The 19,215-nt window shown below is 43.9% G+C and overlaps 1 protein-coding gene and 1 long non-coding RNA gene across 7 annotated transcripts in view; both read left to right on the forward strand.

Annotated features, from left to right (window-relative positions):
* TNS3 (tensin 3) overlaps window positions 1–19,215 on the forward strand; it is a 343,736-nt gene that overhangs the window by 286,000 nt on the left and 38,521 nt on the right. The window lies entirely within an intron of this gene.
* Window positions 16,290–18,328, forward strand: LOC142071132 (uncharacterized). Its single transcript, XR_012667128.1, has 2 exons — window positions 16,290–17,534; window positions 17,833–18,328. It is a non-coding gene; the product is annotated as an uncharacterized LOC142071132 (long non-coding RNA).

Here is a 19,215-nt window from a genome sequence, read left to right on the forward strand (position 1 = left end):
CCGCCCTGCGCCACATCTGTTAAACTCTGTTCAACTCAATAAAACTAGTCTGGAGACAAATCCTTTACTAGATATATGTCAGAGCTTACTGGGTGTCATGCCAAAACAAGCTCAAACTATCAGTATTTCAGTCACTGCTGGCAGTGACTTACAGAAAAAACTTGCACTTTGCACCTCTGAGTTTAACCAAGATTACACAGCACGCTAAAGTACAGACTCAGAACTTTCGAATCCTACCCTGCCCTGAAGGAAGATTGCCTTTTTTACTGGAATTCAGTGTTTTTCAATGGAATTCTCCCTGCAGAGCAGGAAATACCTTGCAGTATAGGTGGAATATTACAGCTCCATGACTGTGTAAAGATAAACCCAATGAACTAAATTCAGCAGTGACCAAAGTGGTTATGTAAATTGCTCAGAAAGTGACTTTGGTACAGCTTACACTAATTTGTGCCTAATTTGGGGGTGGGAGAAAGGATTGTAACAGGAAAAGTAATTTATAGGAAGATTTAAGATAAGGCAGGATCTCACCGTCTTGCCCTAAACCCTCCTGCTAATGGCTTTTTCTGTTCAATGCTCTCCTTATAGTCCCTTAATATGTATTGTTCTTTTTACTGACTGCCAAATTCTTACATCTTATGCTTCTCTGCCACTTACACCTGTCTGCTGATCAGCTTACACTACTGTTTGTCACTGCTGAATCTATCTCAGGTTTCCATGGGAGCTGCCCTTCCCTCCCCACTCTCCAAAAAACAAGCTGAATTTAACTTTACCTGACAAGGTTTTATTCTGTTTTATCATAACTACACATTGGAGCTGGTGGTGATTGAGGTAGCAAATCTGACATATTTTGCAGCTAGTGACTGTTTTTGTTTAGAGCTACTACAGATTTATTTCCTGGCAGAGGCTTTCAAAATCTGTACCTACTTTAGTCACTCAGCAAGGAACAAAACACTTCATTGAGACATGCAAGAGGAAAGAAAACAATCTAACCAAACATTCCTTAGAATGTACCTTTCAATATGCAAGGAAGTCTGATTGAGCAGCTGCAGGAATGTATAAATGTGCACACACATTAAATAAATAAAGATGGGTGCTGTTCTAATTTCCTGACAAGCTAAGGCTTATGGAATACTTGTGTCAGATTTTCCAGGAAGGAGAATGCAATGATAGTGAAGAGCAGAGCAGGTATCAATCAAGTTATCCTCTTTTGTCAGTCTTCTGAGAAATACACTGAAATATCTGAAAAATAACTTTCCTGGTATTTCCCTAACAAACTACTGTAAATAGTAGCTTGCAGGCAGAGTTACGAACAGTGCACATATATATGTAAGGGGACTGTTGCCCCCTTGCTAACATTCAGTGGGGGTGTTTTGGTTGGCTAGCTCCCAGTACTAAAAGGGGAAGGGTCTATGGGAAATCAGGACCCTGAGACTGAAAGTCCCCAGGAACAATGGGGAGAGGCCAATGCTCCAGGTCAGCCTGAATGAGAGGGCAGGCAGGCTAATCAGAGAGTCAGGAGGCCAGGGAGGTCCCGTCCTCCGTATGAGCTGGATTTGCCTGGATCAGACAGAGTGGGGCCGAGCTAAGGAGAAAGCCGGGGCCCAACTAAGCTGGGGAGCGGAGCTGTGCCAGATCCAGAGGGACCAGAAAAGCAGCCCAGAGAGAGCAGACCCTGTCCTGGGAGCAGAGCTGCAGCCTGAAGGCCAGAGGCACAGCCCAGAGAGAGCAGACTCTCCCTGGGAGGAGAGCTGCAGCAACCAGAGCCAGAGGGGCCAGGAAAGCAGCCCAAGATGCAGGTCAGTGCTGGGAGCAGAGTCACAGAAGCAGCCTGCAGAGCAGACCTGTCCTGGGAGCAGAGCTGCAGCAACCAGAGCCAGAGGGGCCAAAGAAGCAGCCCAGGGCGCTGGAGGCAGAGCAGCAGCAGCAGTGCTGAGACAGTGGTGGAGCTGGAGCTGGGGCTGGAGCAGTCTGGAGCTGGGTGCGGTGAGCAGCTGGGGAGACCGAGGGGGACCCTGGGCAGCAGGCCCAGCACAGGGAGACACCTCAGCCAAGAGGCTCTGCAGGCCAGGCTTGGATCATAACCCCGACAGGGCGGGGGCGACACTGAGAAGAAGGGTCCTACCACTTAGAGCCTGAGAGCATGTGGCCACCACCAGAGCGATTGTCCAACCCACAGCATCCCTGCAGCACAGCCAGGGCCTGAGTAGGAGGCCAGGGACTTAGAAGGAACAGACCGTGAACTGCCCGGACATTCCAGAGACACTGTTTGTGATGTTCCCTACCACAGAGCGGGCTGATGTGTTTCCTTTAATCTTTCCCATTTTCCCTTATTCTTTTTAAAATTAATTGTTGATTAAATAACTTGCATTTGCTTTAACTTGTATGTAATGGTCAGTGGGTCAGAGAAGTGCCCAGTGCAGAGAGAGTACCCCGGAGTGGGGACACCCTAGCCCCTGTCCTAGGTGACCACAGCAGGGTTGGGGGTCGAGCCCCCCAGGAATCCTGGGCCCAGCCTTGTTGAGGTTACGAGGACTCTGCCAGACAGGAGAGTGGAAGGGGAGTCCTCAAGTGCAGGGAGGACACTGGGTAAAGGAAGTGGGAGCGAGGACTCAGATCCTTTCACTAGCCCACTTCACCGGGGTAGAGCAGAAGCCAGGAAAGTTCCCCACAATAGCGGGACTATTCCCCTGCTTACATATATACCATATTGATTGGGCAAAGCAAACATCGTAGAAATCTTCTCGTATTCCACTAAGTTAATTCTACTTACTGCAGTTTCAGTAAGAAAATGAGGTTATCTTAAGTACACTCCAGCCTGAAGTATTGTGGGATATCTTTAAAATAGCTAAATGAAATAGAAACATAACTTAGGTTCCATCCAATAGTGTATCTGACTGCAAAATCGGAGATGGTTACTTGAGTTGCTTTTTACACCACGAGGCTGTTGATTGGGGTTCAGTCAACACACTGATGGCATGGGTCATGCAAAAGCACTTAATAGGGAGGACTGTATGGAGGCTTCCCTCTTCTTCAAGTACCATCCCTATGAGTGCTCCACTTCAGGTGAACAGGTACCTCTCGAGTTCTTGATCTGAGATTTTCAGTTAGCAGTGTCCGTTTGGCCCATGCATGCTCCCTATTAAACCTTGTGCCTAACACCAAGTCTATGTAGAGGTGAGTGGGCGAACCACCCTCAGTTTCTTCTCAACTGCCGCTTCCTGAAACAGAGCCCTAGCGTGTCTGCCAAGATGGTACCTCAGCTTTTCTAATATTTCTATAGTGGTTAAGATTTTTTTTTATAGTTAATGGTTAGTATAGTTATAGTTGTTAGTTATCAGAGTGGTAGCCGTGATATCAGCAAAAACAACATGGCACCTTAGAGACTAACAAATTTATTTGGGCATACGCTTTTGTGAGCTAAAACCACTTCACCAGATACATGGAGTAGAAAATACAGTAGGAAGATGTATATAACAGTACATGAGAAGATGGGAGTTGCCTTACCAAGTGGGGGTGTCAGTTCTAACGAGACAATTCAATTAAAATGGGCTACTATCAACAGGACGAAAAATCACTTTTGTAGTGGTAATCGGGTGGCTCATTTCAAACAGTTGATAAGAAGGTGTGAGTAACAGTAGGGGGAAATTATCATGGGGAAATTAGTTTTAATTTTTGTAGTGACCCATCCACTCCCAGTCTTTATTCACCTAATTTGATGGTGTCCAGTTTGCAAATTAATTCCAGTTCTGCAGTTTCTCATTGGAGTCTGTTTCTGAAGTTTTTTTATTGAAGAATTGCCACTTTTAAGTCTGTTATTGAGTGTCCAAGGAGGTTGAAGTGTTCTCCGACTGGTTTTTGAATGTTATCATGCTTGATGTCTGATTTGTGTCCATTTATTCTTTTGCTTAGTTAGTTAGTTAGCTAAGTAATGAGAGGATTGATTTACTCCTCTCTTTCACCTCAGGGAGACTTTTTTTTTTCCTGGCAGGGCATACCTGGCTTGCCAGGTTTCAGATATTGACACTCCTGGGAGACTATAGCTATGAGCAACGGCCACTCTAAGTGTGCTCATTGCTTGGGGGAGTTCCATGTCTCCCAGAAGTGCAACTTCTGCCTTGCCTGCAAGTGACAGGACAAGGAAAAACAGGGAGATTAAACTCAGACAGCTAATGATGGAATGTTCCCTGCCGCCAGCTACTGAGTCAGGTCAAGAGACCCGACCCCTCCACCCCATACATCTGTGTCAAACAGATCCAGTGCCCTTTCTACTTCAGCTCAGTCTTCCCCTATGAAAGGGAAGACTTTGGAGGCTTCAGGGAAGGCTTCCAAAAAGAAGGATGCGGACTCTCATCTTAAGGAGCCAGCTCCAAAAAAGTCTAGATCTCCAGCGAGATCTACAGTCTCCAAACCCTTGACCTCACAGCTCACTACCACTGAGTCAAAGGACTTCTCCTCCAATATGGATGGGTCCACAAGGTCCCAGAGCTCGAAGGAGGGAGACAGCTCCGATAGGGCCTCAGTAACTTCTACCAGCAAGGAGGGCAAACGTAGACACTCAAGACTGGCACTGGCACAGTCAGCTTCAGCCCGGCTGTACCCGTGCATTCAGTGCAGCCATCGGTACCCAGGCATGCAGCACTTTTGGTAGCAAGCAAGCAATGGTGTCAGGTACCATCACCGTCTACTTCAGTATGCCCACCATCGGCAGTACTGTCGGCTTCGACGACCATGGCCTTGACTACTACATCAGTACTAATCCCATATTTGATACCATAGGAGGTCAGAAATAGTAAGAACCTCTTGATAACAGATGAACTAGTATCCTCACTCCTCATGGCTACTGAACTTCTCACAGTACCAAGACCCTGATCTCCGGACTGCCATCCTCCAGTATCACAGTACTCTGCACCATTTTCTGCAGGTGATCCTTTCGTTGGCTGAAGAAGGATGAAGGAGACTTCCAGTCAGACTCCAATTTCTGCTTACGGTTCTCCAGCAAGAAGTGAACTCTCTCCTTCAATTAAGAACAATGGAACCGGTTCCTTCTCCTAACAGTGGCAAGGGATTTTACTTGAAGTATTTCCTTGTGCCAAAGAAGGATGGAGACTGATCTTAAATCTAAGACTTCTAAACACATTTGTAAAGTCTTAAAAGTTCAGGATAGTGACTGCTATAATTCCTTCATTAGAGAAAGGGGCTGGTTTTCGGCACTCAACCTGCCTGTTTCCATATAACAATACATGCACTGCACAGAGAATATCTATGCTTCACTATAATACCGGATCATTTTCAACACCAAGTACTTCCCTTTGGCCTTTCCTCAGCCTCAAGAGTGTTCTCAAAAGTCTTGGCAGTAGTCATTGCTTAACTCAGACAAGAAGCATACTAGTCTTCCCATACCTCAATGACTGACTGCACAAGGGCTGTACCTGTGAAGCAATTCTGTCTTCCACCCACATACCCCCTTGCTCTGTTGCAGGAGTTGGGTCTGCAGCTGAATGTAAAAACATCCATGTTAATCTCTGTATGGAAGATACAGTTTATAGGGGCATATTTGGACTTTTAACAGCCAGACCCTACTTTCCCTTAGACAGATTCGTAATCTTGTCAGGTCTGATATGAGCAATTATGGGGAGTCCTCGACCCACAATGAGGAACTGTCTTCAACTCCTGCAACACATGACAGCTTGCACCTTAGCGACAGATCAAACAAGTCTATGTCTCTGCTGCTTCCAGAGTTGGTTCGGAAAGACCTATTCTCCAGTCAGAGACACCTTGGACAGACAGGTGATGGTTCCTCTACAAATGAGAAACTCCTTAGACCGGTGGACAGATCAACTCAACATTTGTGCAGGTATTCCTTTCTGTTGGAAAGCCCACCCCATCAGTGACTTCAACTCGAGAACTAAATTGGTTCATAGGATCTAAACTAGTACTAAGTAAGTGAAACCTGAGGGAAAGCAATTATCATTCAGACTGTTTAAAATGCTTTGGGCCAAATTCTGCTTTGTCTTATACAAATGGTACTCTCACTGAATCCATAGAGAGTTGCATACTTGTAAATGACAACAGAATCTAGGCATTTTGTTTTTTAATAAAATCTGTGTAGTGGAAACACTTAACTAAACAGTGGGGAATTAAGATCTCTTTAGGGATCCAACAACCTCACCATGTAAAATGTAGCTCCCCAAGAGAAGATGTGTTGAATATGAAACTAACACCACACTTAATCATAGCAAAAGGCTAGCTGAAGTTTATCAAAGTCTTATTGTTCTGGAAACAACTGAAAATCTTTCAAAAGTAGCTTTTCTTTTAAGTTTTGCAGCACTCAGTGGCTTTGGATGGGTCAGAAATAACATGAGAATTTTTTTTTCCTTGTGGTGGTTTATTTCCAACAGAAACAAAAATTGAAATTAAAAGACAAGAAATTAACCATACTCTTTTGAACCTCAAAGGTTTACTTTGAGTTTGGGAAGCTGATTTTTTTATCAGTTCTCATTCCATGCAAACATATTTTGGGAACCTGTTACCAGTTAGGTATGCTTAATCTGTACACTGCAATGAAAATTCAGAGCAACATAACTGAAGGGGCCCAATCTGCTCTCTTTATTGGGACAAAACTCCTATTGAAGTTAATGAGCATTCTTGCTAGGGTAGTGGCTACAGGATCCAGTTCCAAAATCTGTATGAAAAATCAAAGCATAATAATGGAAAATGTTGAAGCTTTTTGAAAATCTGGCCACTTATTTCAGTGGCAGACCAACAGATCTAGCAAACATAGTTATTCACAATGAAAAGTCTGCAATGATTTGCACACCAACAGTTATTCTTAGGCATTATTCTGGACTAACAACTGTATTTGAAGAGTTATAGGTCAAATTATTAACTATGATTTATTAGCACACAAAGGGAGAAAAGGGAGTCAAAAAATCCACTTCATACTTGGTAGCTAGAGGAGACCTGCCGAACAGCGACGTGTCTTGTATTTTGCTAAGAGTACATCTTGCACATTACTCCGTTAAGCCAGGAATCCATAAAGCAGCAGGTAGAAAGGCAAACAGATGAGCAAAAGAAGGCCAGCTTTGAAGGACTAGTGCTCAGCTTTACTCAGCTGAAAGTTGTTCATGGTTATCTTGTATACCAGGGGGAAAAAACACATCAGGAATAGCTTGGTGGATGTTTTTGCAGTTATTATATGTTTCGAATGAGCCTCAGACTGAGCGGGACAGACACCAGGATCTTCACGGGTGCTGAACGCACTAAATTCCCATTAACTTCATTGGCAGTTGTAGGTGTTCACCTCCTCTAAAAATCATGTGATAAGATAAACCAGTCAATTTGCAGGTCATAAGCGTCAGAGGATGTCTTTTTATGGTAAGTTTCAGAGTAACAGCCTTGTTAGTCTGTATTCGCAAAAAGAAAAGGAGTACTTGTGGCACCTTAGAGACTAACCAATTTATCTGAGCTCAAATAAATTGGTTAGTCTCTAAGGTGCCACAAGTACTCCTTTTCTTTTTATGGTAAACAATTTGTTGTCTGAAAAGATTTGTATTTGAACAGACATTCCCTTTTGTAGTTCCACATCACAGTCTCAAGAAGAACATGACCCCTCATAGGGGCTTACATTATAACATGAATTATGTTGTTGCACTTACACCTGGTGATGCTGGATGTGAGGAACCACAAATGATGACCACTGGATAGAGGGGGATAGAATACAGATGGGATCAAGTCACAAAGTTTGGGTGTGAATCTGCAACACAACACACACACACACAAACACCCCACACACACACAAAATTTAGAGATGGTTAGATCTGGGTTTGGCCCATAACAAAGGTCTTGTTTGGGATTTTGGAGTGTTCGGTTTGGGGAAGTTTGGATGCCCCCCCCCCCATGTATACTTTGTGTGTATATGTTTCTTTCTCCTTGTATATGTATGGGGTGGGGGGAGGGTGCACGCAAAAGAAGGAACTAAACCTACTTTTTTTTCTACCACTACATTTTACTTATTTTGGATGTGTAGGAATAAAGCTTCATTCAGAACTGAACCAGCAGTTCAGCAGAAATGCAGGAGCAGTGGGCAGATGATCACGAAATGTTTGAACCAGGGGCAAATTTGGTTGTTTTTGTTCAAGTACGCTTGCTAATTACTATAAAACAGACACAAGAAATGAACGTTTTTACATAAATCCCAACACATAGGGCTTATATTAAACAAAAATCCATGGAAACCACAGTTTCCTTTTCTGTGGTTTGCAAAGAATGGAGATTTTTTTCCATATTTTCCTGGAAGAGACTGTTTTCTGTGATGTGACACTTTCAGCAACTCTGTGTCATCTCAGGTAACCATGCAGCCTGAGGAAAAGTTGAAGGAGGAAGAAATTAGTGGAAAGACATTGGGGAAAACATGCTCTTTAAACCAGTTACCATTTCAAAAGGATACTTTATTTAAATATTCACGTTACCCATTCAGGAAGTCTGCACAATTCAAGGCTGCATGTGTAATTTTATGGTTAAGTATTAGGTCTGGATAGTGGTGGTGGTTTACAGATATATCCCTACTTACCTAAGAACATAAGAACAGCCACACTGGGTCAGACCAGAGGTCCATCTAGCCCAGTATCCAGTCTTCTGACAGTGGCCAATGCCAGGTACCCCAGAGGGAATTAACAGAACAGGTAATCATCAATCATCCATCCCGTTGCCCATTCCCAGCTTCTGGCAAACAGAGGCTAGGGACTATCCCTGCCCATCCTGGCAAATAGCCATTGATAGACGTATCCTCCATGAATTTATCTAGTTCTTTTTTGACCCCTGTTATAGTCTTGGCCTTCACAACATCCTCTGCCAAGGAGTTCCACATGTTAAAATGCTTCAGCGGCACAGCTGCACCGCTTCAGTGAAGATGCTACTTTGCTGGTGGAAGAGCTTCTCCCGTTGGCAAAGTTAATCCACCTCTGTGAGAAGTGGTAGCTATGTCAGTGACAGAAGCCCTCCTGTCGATATAGCGCTGTCTACACCGGGGGGTTAGGTTGGTATAACTGCATCGCTCAGGGATGTGGATTTTTCACACCCATGTGGCATAGTTGTACTGATGTAAATTTGTAGTGTAGACCGGACTAAAAGTTAAGTTTTTTAATTTGCTGACTGCCCTTCATACTAAAGTTATTTGTGAGCATTCAGCAACTGTTGGTCCTGTCCAGTTTTGTTTATTGTTAGCGTACAGCATCAAAGAGTTAGAACTCCAGGCTTTGTCACAGTTAACCTGGGTGGCCATGTGAAACTCACTTAACCACTCCGTGCCTCAGTTTTCCTGACTGTAAAATGGGAATAATAATACTTCCCTCATGGGGACATTGTGAAGCTTTTATTAAGCACATTGCGAACTTTATACGAAAGCTGTATATATAGAGATATATACTAAAAAGATGTTAATAGAACATTATTAAATTTGCAATGTCAAGCACTCAAAAGTTAACAAATGCCAGAATTAAGGTTGCCCCTTCAGCCTCAGTTTGGCCCCCTTGTCTGTATGGATTATGGTACAGTCTTTAATTACATGATCCACAGAGGTTCTGTAGAAAAAAAGTATCTCATAATGCATACACTCTAGTGAGAGAGAGAGGCTTTCCCTGTGCTCAGTTCCTGTGCCCAGCCCCACTCTGGCATGAAGCAGCTGGGAGAAGCTGTCACAGGGGAGATTCAGCTTTGCTCCTGTAGCCCTCAACTGGATGTAACATGCTTATTCACTCTGTTGGAGATGATGCATGAACAGTCCAGTCACACACTGGAGCTGTGTGGGGATAGAGCATGCTCACTGAGGATGGAATCTTCAAAGATTATAGCTGTTAAAATCAAAGAAGTCTCAAGTAAGCATGTGTGAATTGTAATTATTCAAACCTTATAACTTGGTCAGATATGGGCAGAGCAAAGGGCACGTCCCTGACACAAAGGCCTCCTCCTCCCTGCAAAATTTCAAGTCCCTGCTCTAAAGCATAGAGTGCTGGAGGAGTTTGAAAGAAAAGGCTGTCAACTTTTTTTAACATGGGTAAAACAATTTGATTATACTTTTAATTTGATTTGATTATTCCCTACCTTTGTTTTTGGAAATGGCTGAATCATTTTGACTGAAATTTTCAAACAAACAAAAAATCAGTCTGACACCTCACATGTAAAATTTCAGCCCAAACTGTTTAAGTGTGGCAAAGTTATAGCTGAAAACAAACAAACATACAAACTAAAGTTAATTGAAACCAGGTCTTGTAATGGGAAGTGTCGGGCAACCTTAGCAATAGGTGATGCTACGAGCCCCGGCTGTAACGCAAGGAAGTATTTCAGTAATTCTAATGGTGTTTTTTTTATTTGTTTTACATTTGCCCTTCATGTTAAGGACCAACCATTTCTGCACAAATCCAGTCTTTTGTTGGTCTCTCACAAAAATTCAAAACTGATCTCACCTTCCATGAGTCATTGTACTAAGCCCAATGCTCACGATTAGCTGAGTAAGCAGGTTTTCCAAGGATTTTTAACCTTTCAGAATACTTAAGACTTGAAAACCGGAAGGAAACAGGACATCCAAAGATTCCCTGTGAGTACTAAGCTTTTCAGGACATCCAAAGATTCCCTGTGAGTACTAAGCAAAGCCAGGGAACATTTTCTACAAAAGGTCAATTTTCATTAATAATTTCTGTTTATAGGAATTTGAAGTGTATTCAGCGATATTTGTCTGTCAAGAAATATCCAAAACAAAGAGAAATGAAAGTGTAATTAACCAAAGTCATTGATGACATGGCCAACAATTGCTACATTATTAACAAAAAGAAAAGGAGTACTTGTGGCACCTTAGAGACTAACCAATTTATTTGAGCATAAGCTTTCATGAGCTACAGCTCACTTCATCGGATGCATCATTATTAACCTACATTATTAACCTATGCATTCCTCCTCCCCCACCCCACCATCTCTTTTTGTTGCATCTATCTGTCATCCCTCATTTTATACTTATGCTCTTCATAGCAGGGACTTTGGTTTTGTTAGTGCCTAGCACATTAGGGCGGTGATCTCTGATGGGGGGGCCTCCTAAACACTAGAACAATACAGGTAATAACAATAGCAGCTATAGGCAACAACAACAAAAATCATAGGTCTTCTTGCAAAATAATGGTACATTTTAGGTCCATTCTTTTTGTCTTTATGTAGACAAAACTCCCACATATTTGAATGTATGAGTTTCATACGTACTGGTGCATGTAATCAAGACATTTGTGTACTTCCAGGCTATCAAAGTTGACTAAAAGGTGGGTTGAAAATATTCAGCTGTTCTATACCAGTCAAATGCAGTCAAGTGATTCATTACAGGAAAGTTTTAAATCCTCATATTTGTTTCTGCCCTTATCAAGTCATTTCCTATAGTCATCCTTTCTGAAAATGTGGTGCCCTAGGACACAGAAGAACAATCTAAGGAGGAAGTGTGCTGCCCTTTGCAGCGCTGCACCGTTTCCCATTGATCTTCCTGGTCCGTAAATAAAAAGCTGCAGTGAACAATAATAGGGTGACATTAGATGGTAACATGCTGGGATTGCACATGGTGTTTTGTTTTGAGAAATCTTGGGAAGTGAGTCAAACTTATTCAGAGCTATTGGTGGTGCTAAATTTATCAGTGTCAACTTGGTAATATTTAGCAGCTGGGTTTTGATTTTTATAGTCACTCAGCTGTAGGTGCCAGCTGTATTTTGAAAGTAACCCCTACACTTCTGATGAAGAAACAAAGTTGTGCCCGTCAAGTTAAGTGGGGCAGGGAACTAGGGGTCAATTTAATAAAGAAAAACCACTTCAGGTTTGTGTACAAGGGGCAGTGAAGAAACAGGCAGGGAGCAGTAATCCCCAAAGGGCCATCTTGGTCTTTGACCTGCAGTGCTGCACGCAGACGGGAGGAAGTAGATTGGGATGCAGAGGAACAAAGCTGTGTGTGTGTCAGCTGGAGAGGGAGGGGGAGATTTTAAAAAAAAGAGTCAAATTCAAATGAGGTGGAGTCACCAGAGCATGAATGCACTGAATGGGCAGTCTGGCTGGGACACAAGCAGCAAAGCTAACAGGAACAATCAGTGAATTATTTTCCATCTGGATGGAGTGGACTCTGTCTTGTCTGTCTTCAGCTGAATGACTTGATTTAGAGCAACAGCCTGTTTTTCCCTCCCTACCCCCCCCCCCAAATTGAGACTTGGAATCCTCTTTGCCGTAAGGGTTATTGCATTGGGGAAAGAAAATGGGAAGGTACTGCTGGGTTATGTGGGGAGTATCTTTGCTGGAGTCTCTGCTTACTCGAGGAACTAGCCTGCCTGCTGCCCTCTCTTAAAGCGAAGAAAGAATGCAAAGAGATTGGTTCAGCAGAAGGGAGCTCCTTGTTGTTTCTTTCTCCCATAAAGTTTTCCACCACCCGAATCTCTGTCATGACTGCTTCCATAGGTAGGTTTTTGTTTTCCTCCTCTCCCTCTTGCTTTTCAGTTTGTCCCCTCTGTCCAAAAATGCATTTTGTGCAGCTTCTTTCATTGGCTAAGTTCCTAAAACTGCGCAGCAGGCACTGAAATATGATCTCCGTGGTAGCGAACGTATGTATGTATGCATGTGAGAGGGGACGGGGGAAAGACAGGGCTTTGGCAACTCTGGTAAAGCTATTCATTGTGGGACACTTCCTATGAGCTTCCAGGCATTTGCAAGAGCCGGTGTGGATCGTATGGCGCTTATTACACACAGCATACTTCAAGATCTTTAGCAAACTGCCAAAAAAACCCAAACAAACAAAAACAAAACCAGAGGGCAGAGTTATATCTTAAATGTACGGTCCTCTGTGGTGATATCTGGAGTCCACTGAGATAGTTGCGAAGTTTCATGACTGGAAATCCTTTGTCAATGTAAACAACAAACAATGGTCCATTAGAATCAATGGAGTAGCCCAGGGAGTACAGATTAATTTTGTGCAACCAGTTTTTGGTCTAAACAGAAAAAACAGGGACTGTTTGGAACAGGGATAATTGCTGAGTACTTACAAAAACTTTGTCAGACTGATTCCAAGCCCTCCCTCGAGGCGTCCCTAGCAAGATTATACTGGTGTTGAATTACTCTTCAAAGAAGTGAAAAGTGAGCTGACTTTTAAAAAAATATTACAAGTTCATAAACATAGGTGTAGATATTTTTCATCCTCTTTCCTGAATGAGTCACGTTACTTATTTATTCTTCTCTCTCTCATCATAAAGAGACAAACAATTTGCCCCCACTTTTGATCAAAATGTTGATATAATTTTTCTGGCGTCATCCAGCTTTTCAACTAGGTTTAGAGTTCTGTGTAAAATGTTTTGTGTAACTATTTCTGGGCTTCCAATCTCAATTCATTATGACACAGAGAAACCTTGATGTTCTTGGGCATTTGGTGCAGCTGCTGGTTAGTGGTGTGAGGAGCCGAATTAGCCAAAAGAAAAAAGGGCTTGCTCCTTTAGTCCTAACTCAAGCAAAACTTTTAGTCAGTCAGTGGACGTTTTGCCTGTATAAGGACTGCAGGATCTTACCCAATGTAAACACAGAAGGAAGGAAAGATTGAATCACAGAATCTCAGACATTAGAAATAAATAGAAAAGATCTGGTAGCTCATCTGGTCCATCTCCTTGCCAATGCAGAATTGTTCCTGTATTGTACAGGGATAAATGTAAACTGAAATAAGGTATGCTTTTATTGTTTCACCCCCGAATTTTAAAAAGCAGCCACTGAAAATCATTGCCTCCCTTTTTTAGGAGACCAACTGCAGAAACCCAGGTGGATTCATACAGAGCACACCAAAGCTGTTGCCTCTTGAAAACGTAGCCCACAGTAGGCCTGATTCAGCTGTTTGTTTCTACCCAAGGAACCCCCCTGAAGTTAACAGGTTGCATGGGGTTGCCCTGAGCAGAATTAGCCTGGATATTATAAGGTACTTCATGCGGGCTTGTCGTTCATATACGAGAGAAGGATTACTAGATTCCTTTTTTTCCCGTAAGGTTAGGGCAAGTTAATTCACAACTCTCTGAACACTTGAAGGACCGTTGCAGACTTTTATGTGGTTCTGGCAGCCCTAAAGACATGTGGCAACACTTATATGGTGTTGTGGTTCTGTGTGAAGTTCCAATGTAAAATACAAAAGGATAAGAATGGAACGAGCCTGTCCTTTCTTAGAGTAGCTGGCTAGTTTGCTCTGCTGATTGGTAAAGATCCAGTGCAGGCATGTTAATAATGATCTCGTCTAATGTGTTTCTTAATCTCTACTCAAATACGAATAATCTTCCCTGAATTAAAAACAGTGTGTTACTGATTTTGTTTTTGCACTATAGACTGGCAGCTGCGCAAGTGGCCCCCTCCTAATGAGGAGTGCTATAGTAAACATCACATTTGACATCTAAGTACTGACCTGGGCAACTCAGGGAGATTCCTTGGCAGCTGACTGCATTCCTAAAACAGCCAGGCTGCACTTAAGTTAATCGCTGAGCATCTGCAAGCCTCCTTCCAAATGCGTGCAGCTGATTGTTTCAACTTCTGGGCAGGACTTTTTGTAATATATATAGTATGTTTGGGCAAAAACTAAAATTAGTGACTTTAGTGAAAGTATGCTACAGTGCTTGATGCTTTAAAGATGACGTGCTTCGGATCGTACTTTTCATCTGTATTTATTTTAGTCGACATAATACAGTTCATGGTATTGTGGTATTTTAGTCTAAATCTACAGTACAGTAGGTCAAGTAATTGTGATTTACAAGGAAGTTAAACAATGTAAGTAGTGTATCTTCTGCATTTATCAGTGTTAGGTTTATTTAATCAATGGAAAAGTTGGATTGAAAACTTTTCAAGGCAGGACTATTGGGGGGCAGGGTTTCATCTTTGTGAGAGTGCTCAAACTAGTGCAGACAGGGATTGAGGAGGAAGGCAATGCATTCTCTGATCCTGGGGCCACCGAGGGCCATACAGGTTAGAGCAGCTTCAGTGGCTGCTCTAACTTGGTCCTGGCTGGTATCAGTCCGATAGGCCATTACAGCACCCAGAAATAACTGGAGCATAGGAGTGCCCTGACTACACCCACTCTTTCTCTAAGCCTGCCCCCCTTTCACTAGAGGCTCATGTGGAAGGTGACATAGAACCATCTTATGCTGGCTCTGCACTTATGCCAAGATCATTTCTTTGAGGGGCCCTACAGCCCCCTTTGTGGCATAAGGCAGAGGTGACTATTTCCCCCATGACTTTCTTTGGAACATTCCAAGTAAGTTTAGGCACTTCTAGACCACACACACGCACAGACAGTAAATAATAACATGAAGTCAAAGATCTTTACCACAGCAGGTCTTGCTAGTGCAGTGAGGTTACTTCGTAGCTATGAAACCTGTGTTTGCCATGGTTCTCCTAGTTTTGGTGGCCCTTGTGAGGAGACGGATATGCATCACACAGGGGTGTTTCATTACTTGGGGCAGGGCTTGCAGTTAGCTTTAAATCTTTCTTTTCACAAGTAACTTTGAAGTTGGCATTAAAAAAAGAGGGAAAGAAGTACTCTGGAGCTACTTAATTCTGATGCTAATCTTGTATGCAAGGATCAAGAGAGGTATTGTTTCTCTGATCTAGGGTCTGATTGCCCTGCTGACAGGTAAAACGTGGTGGGAAGGGGAATGTTACTTAAAAACATCAAAAAAACAAACAAACGAAAAAACACACTGGACATCCTGGGTGGTGACATATCACCCTCTGTGAAAGTACATATGCAACCATGCAGAATGATTTGAGGCTATGCATGAAAAACACTGGATTCCAGATTAGAGCAACAGAGTAGCTGTTCTCTCCCCACCCCCCAATACAGAGAAAACCGGAAACCTCCCTCCTGATAGCATAGCTTCAGCTCCTGAAGGTGCATTGCAATCCCCTCCACACAGGGTAAATTCTTGTCTGACTAACATTACCTATGCAAAAAGAAAAGGAGTACTTGTGGCACCTTAGAGACTAGCCAATTTATTTGAGCATAAGCTTTCGTGAGCTACAGCTCACTTCATTGGATGCATACTGCGGAAAGTGTAGAAGATCTTTTTATACACACAAAGCATGAAAAAATACCTCCCCCCACCCCACTCTCCTGCTGGTAATAGCTTATCTAAAGTGATCACTCTCCTTACACTTACACTCTTACGCCTTACACTGTACATTGTAAGTAGAGCGATCACTTTAGATAAGCTATTACCAGCAGGGGATGTGGGGCAGCCGACTGTCCACATGAGCTCGGGGACCGGGGTGGGCAGCCAGCCACCTGGCACAGCAAGGGTCAGAGCTGCCGCTGCCCTGTCACCCGGCACCTGCAGCCCATGTAACACGTTGTGGGCTGCACGTGCAGCCCACAATGTGCAATCAGTTGAGAACGACTGGCATAGACACTGGGCTTGGTTATGTCACCCTAATTGGTTTCCAGGCCACAATGCCCATCCTGACCACTGGTCAGCAGTTTGAACTCTGCTTCCCTGAAGGTACACAGGTATGCGCCCCTTCCCCTTTTAAAGGCCCAGGAATATTTGAAATCCTTATACCTGTTTCCTCGGCCTGGACAGTTCACACAATATCTTCTCAGCTGACCATGCTGGCTTTCCGCAACGAACGCGCTCCCACCTGGAGTACGTTGGAGCTGTTGGATCTGCTGGGTCTCTGGGGAGAGGAGGCTGTCCGGTCTCAGTTTCGCTCCAGCTGTAGGAACTTTGATACCTCCGGGCTGATCGCTAGTGGCATGCAAGACAAGGGGCATGAAAGGGACACCCAGCAGTGCCATCCTAAGGGATCAAGGAGCTGAGGCTGGCGTACCAGAAGGCAAGGGAAACCTACCATTGCTCTGGTGTGGCACTGGAGACATGCCACTTCTACAAGGAACTGCACGCCATCCTCTGCAGTAACCCCACCTCCACCACCAAGAGCCCCATGAATACTTCTGAGGGGACTGGAGTCAGCAACCAGCAGACTCAACCCTGAAGGCAAAGTAGTGGAGGAGGAAGTGGAGCTGGAGGATGATGTGGAGCACACGGCAGAGTCATCCAGTGGCATGGCAAGTTGGGACCTCTTTTCCACTCCGGAGGGTCTAGTCAATCCCAGCTTTCCACTCTGGTATACATGATGCAGGAGAGGGGAGCTCCGGTAAGTGCTCACTTTGTTCGATTCTACATGGTGTGTGGAAATCGAGCTCTCATTTATTTTGTTATATGGTAGAGGAGGGATAAGGGACAGAAATTAACAACAGAGCCTGTGCATCTTTGTAGTGGGGGCCCGGCAGAAAAGTTTGTTAATGTACATGGGGATGACCTGGGAATTCTCCATAGAGATCTCCAGGAAACTGATACTCTGCTGAAGGTTCCTTGGGAGATCTGCCTTCTTTCTCTCCCTGCTGTAGGAAATTTTGCCATGCCAGACGGCAATTATTTCTTCAGAGACCAGAGTGGCATACAGGCAAGCAGCATATGAAGCCGGTCTGAAGCCACACAAATGCAGAAGAGGTACTCTTGCATCCCTTAGGAACGAGATATTAGGTTAGATTACCCTAGCCTATGAAAAAGGGTGCCAATATGCAGCATAGTCTTCCTAGGCACTTGTAGTAACCCCCTTCGCAAGCCACCTAGACCCTTTGTCCCTTCATGGCAATTTCCCCTCTTCCCCCCGAACTCACCATATGTGGGGCTGACCTTTGAGCTAGCCAAGGGACCGTGAGAAAGAGGTGTGTGTAAATCTTGTGATTCACGACTGTGAGCACACTCACAATACTGTGTCTGTTCATTGTTTCTTTGGTTTCTGCAGATGTGCCCTTGAGGACCCACTCCTCCACACTGGTGGAGCCCCTCAGTCAGAGAAGGTGATGAATCAGAACGAGTAAGGAGGGCATGTTTTGTAAAGTGCTGCAGTCAACAGATACAGCAGATAGTGAAACAAGAGCTTGGAGGGAGACAGCTAATGAAAAACTCAGGATGGATAGCCTGGAAAGGAGATAGGGGCAGGAGTAGATGATAGATGGGCAGAAACAGAAGATAAAGCTACTGAAGGGCTAGACAGAGATGCTCAAGTCTCACATCATGCTGCAGTCAGATCACATCCATGCCTGGGTCATTCTACAGCCAATACAAAACTCTGTTCCATGCCCTCCCCAAACTCCCCCACCACATTCCGTGCATGTTCCCGGTCCCTCACAGAACCTCACAGAGCCGTAACCAAGAGACCGTTCCTCATTTCCCATGTCCTCTGTTTGACAAAACATTTGTATTATGTCCTGTTATTAAACTTTATTCTTTGATACAAATTGACTCTTTATTTTTGTCATATACACATTAATTGGTGCTAACATTCAAACACAGTGGCTATAGGCAGGAACATTTGCTCACTACAATTAAAGCTCAGGAAGCAAGCAGTACAGGGATCATTCAAGGTGGCAAGTAAACATTGCCTGGCCGAATGCTTAGACACATTACTGGGAATCACTGTCAGAATGCTCCTTCAAAGCCCCCCTGATTCGAATAGCCACCCGCTGTACCCGTCTAATTGCCCTGCAAAATGGCTGCTCAAAATCAGCAGCCAGCTGATCAACCACAGCACCCCACCCCTGGGAAACTTTTGCCCCTTTGCTTCACAAATACTATGCAGAGTAGAGCAGGCCCAAATGACCATGGGAATATTTTCCTCACTGAGGTCTAACAGGCCAAAAATGTCATGCCAATGACCTTTTAATCGGCCAAAGGCACATTCAGTGGTCATTTGGCACCTGCATAGCCTGTTGTTGAAGTGCTTCTTGCTGCTGCCTAAGTTCCTGGTGTAAAAGGATTCATAAGCCACAGGAGCAAGGAGTAGGCAGAGTCTCCCAGGATCACTATGGATATTTCAGCATCCCCCATTGGAATCTTCTGGTCTGGAAAGAAAGTCCCAGCGTGTAGCTTCCTATACAGTCCAGTGTTCCAAAAGATGCATTCATCATGCCCCTACTCTGACCACCTCACATTGATGTCAGTGAAGCAGTCCCTGTGATCCACCAGCGCCTTGAAGACCATGGAGAAGTAGCCCTTTTGGTTGATGTACTCTGTTGCAAGATGCTCTGGGGCCAAAATTGGGGTATGTGTTCCATCTATCACCCCGCTGCAGTTAGGGAATCCCATTGTCTCAAAGCCATCAATTATTTCTTGCACATTACTGAAA

This window comes from Caretta caretta, chromosome 2 (genome assembly GCF_965140235.1).
Source record: "Caretta caretta isolate rCarCar2 chromosome 2, rCarCar1.hap1, whole genome shotgun sequence".
Lineage (NCBI taxonomy): Eukaryota > Metazoa > Chordata > Testudines > Cheloniidae > Caretta > Caretta caretta.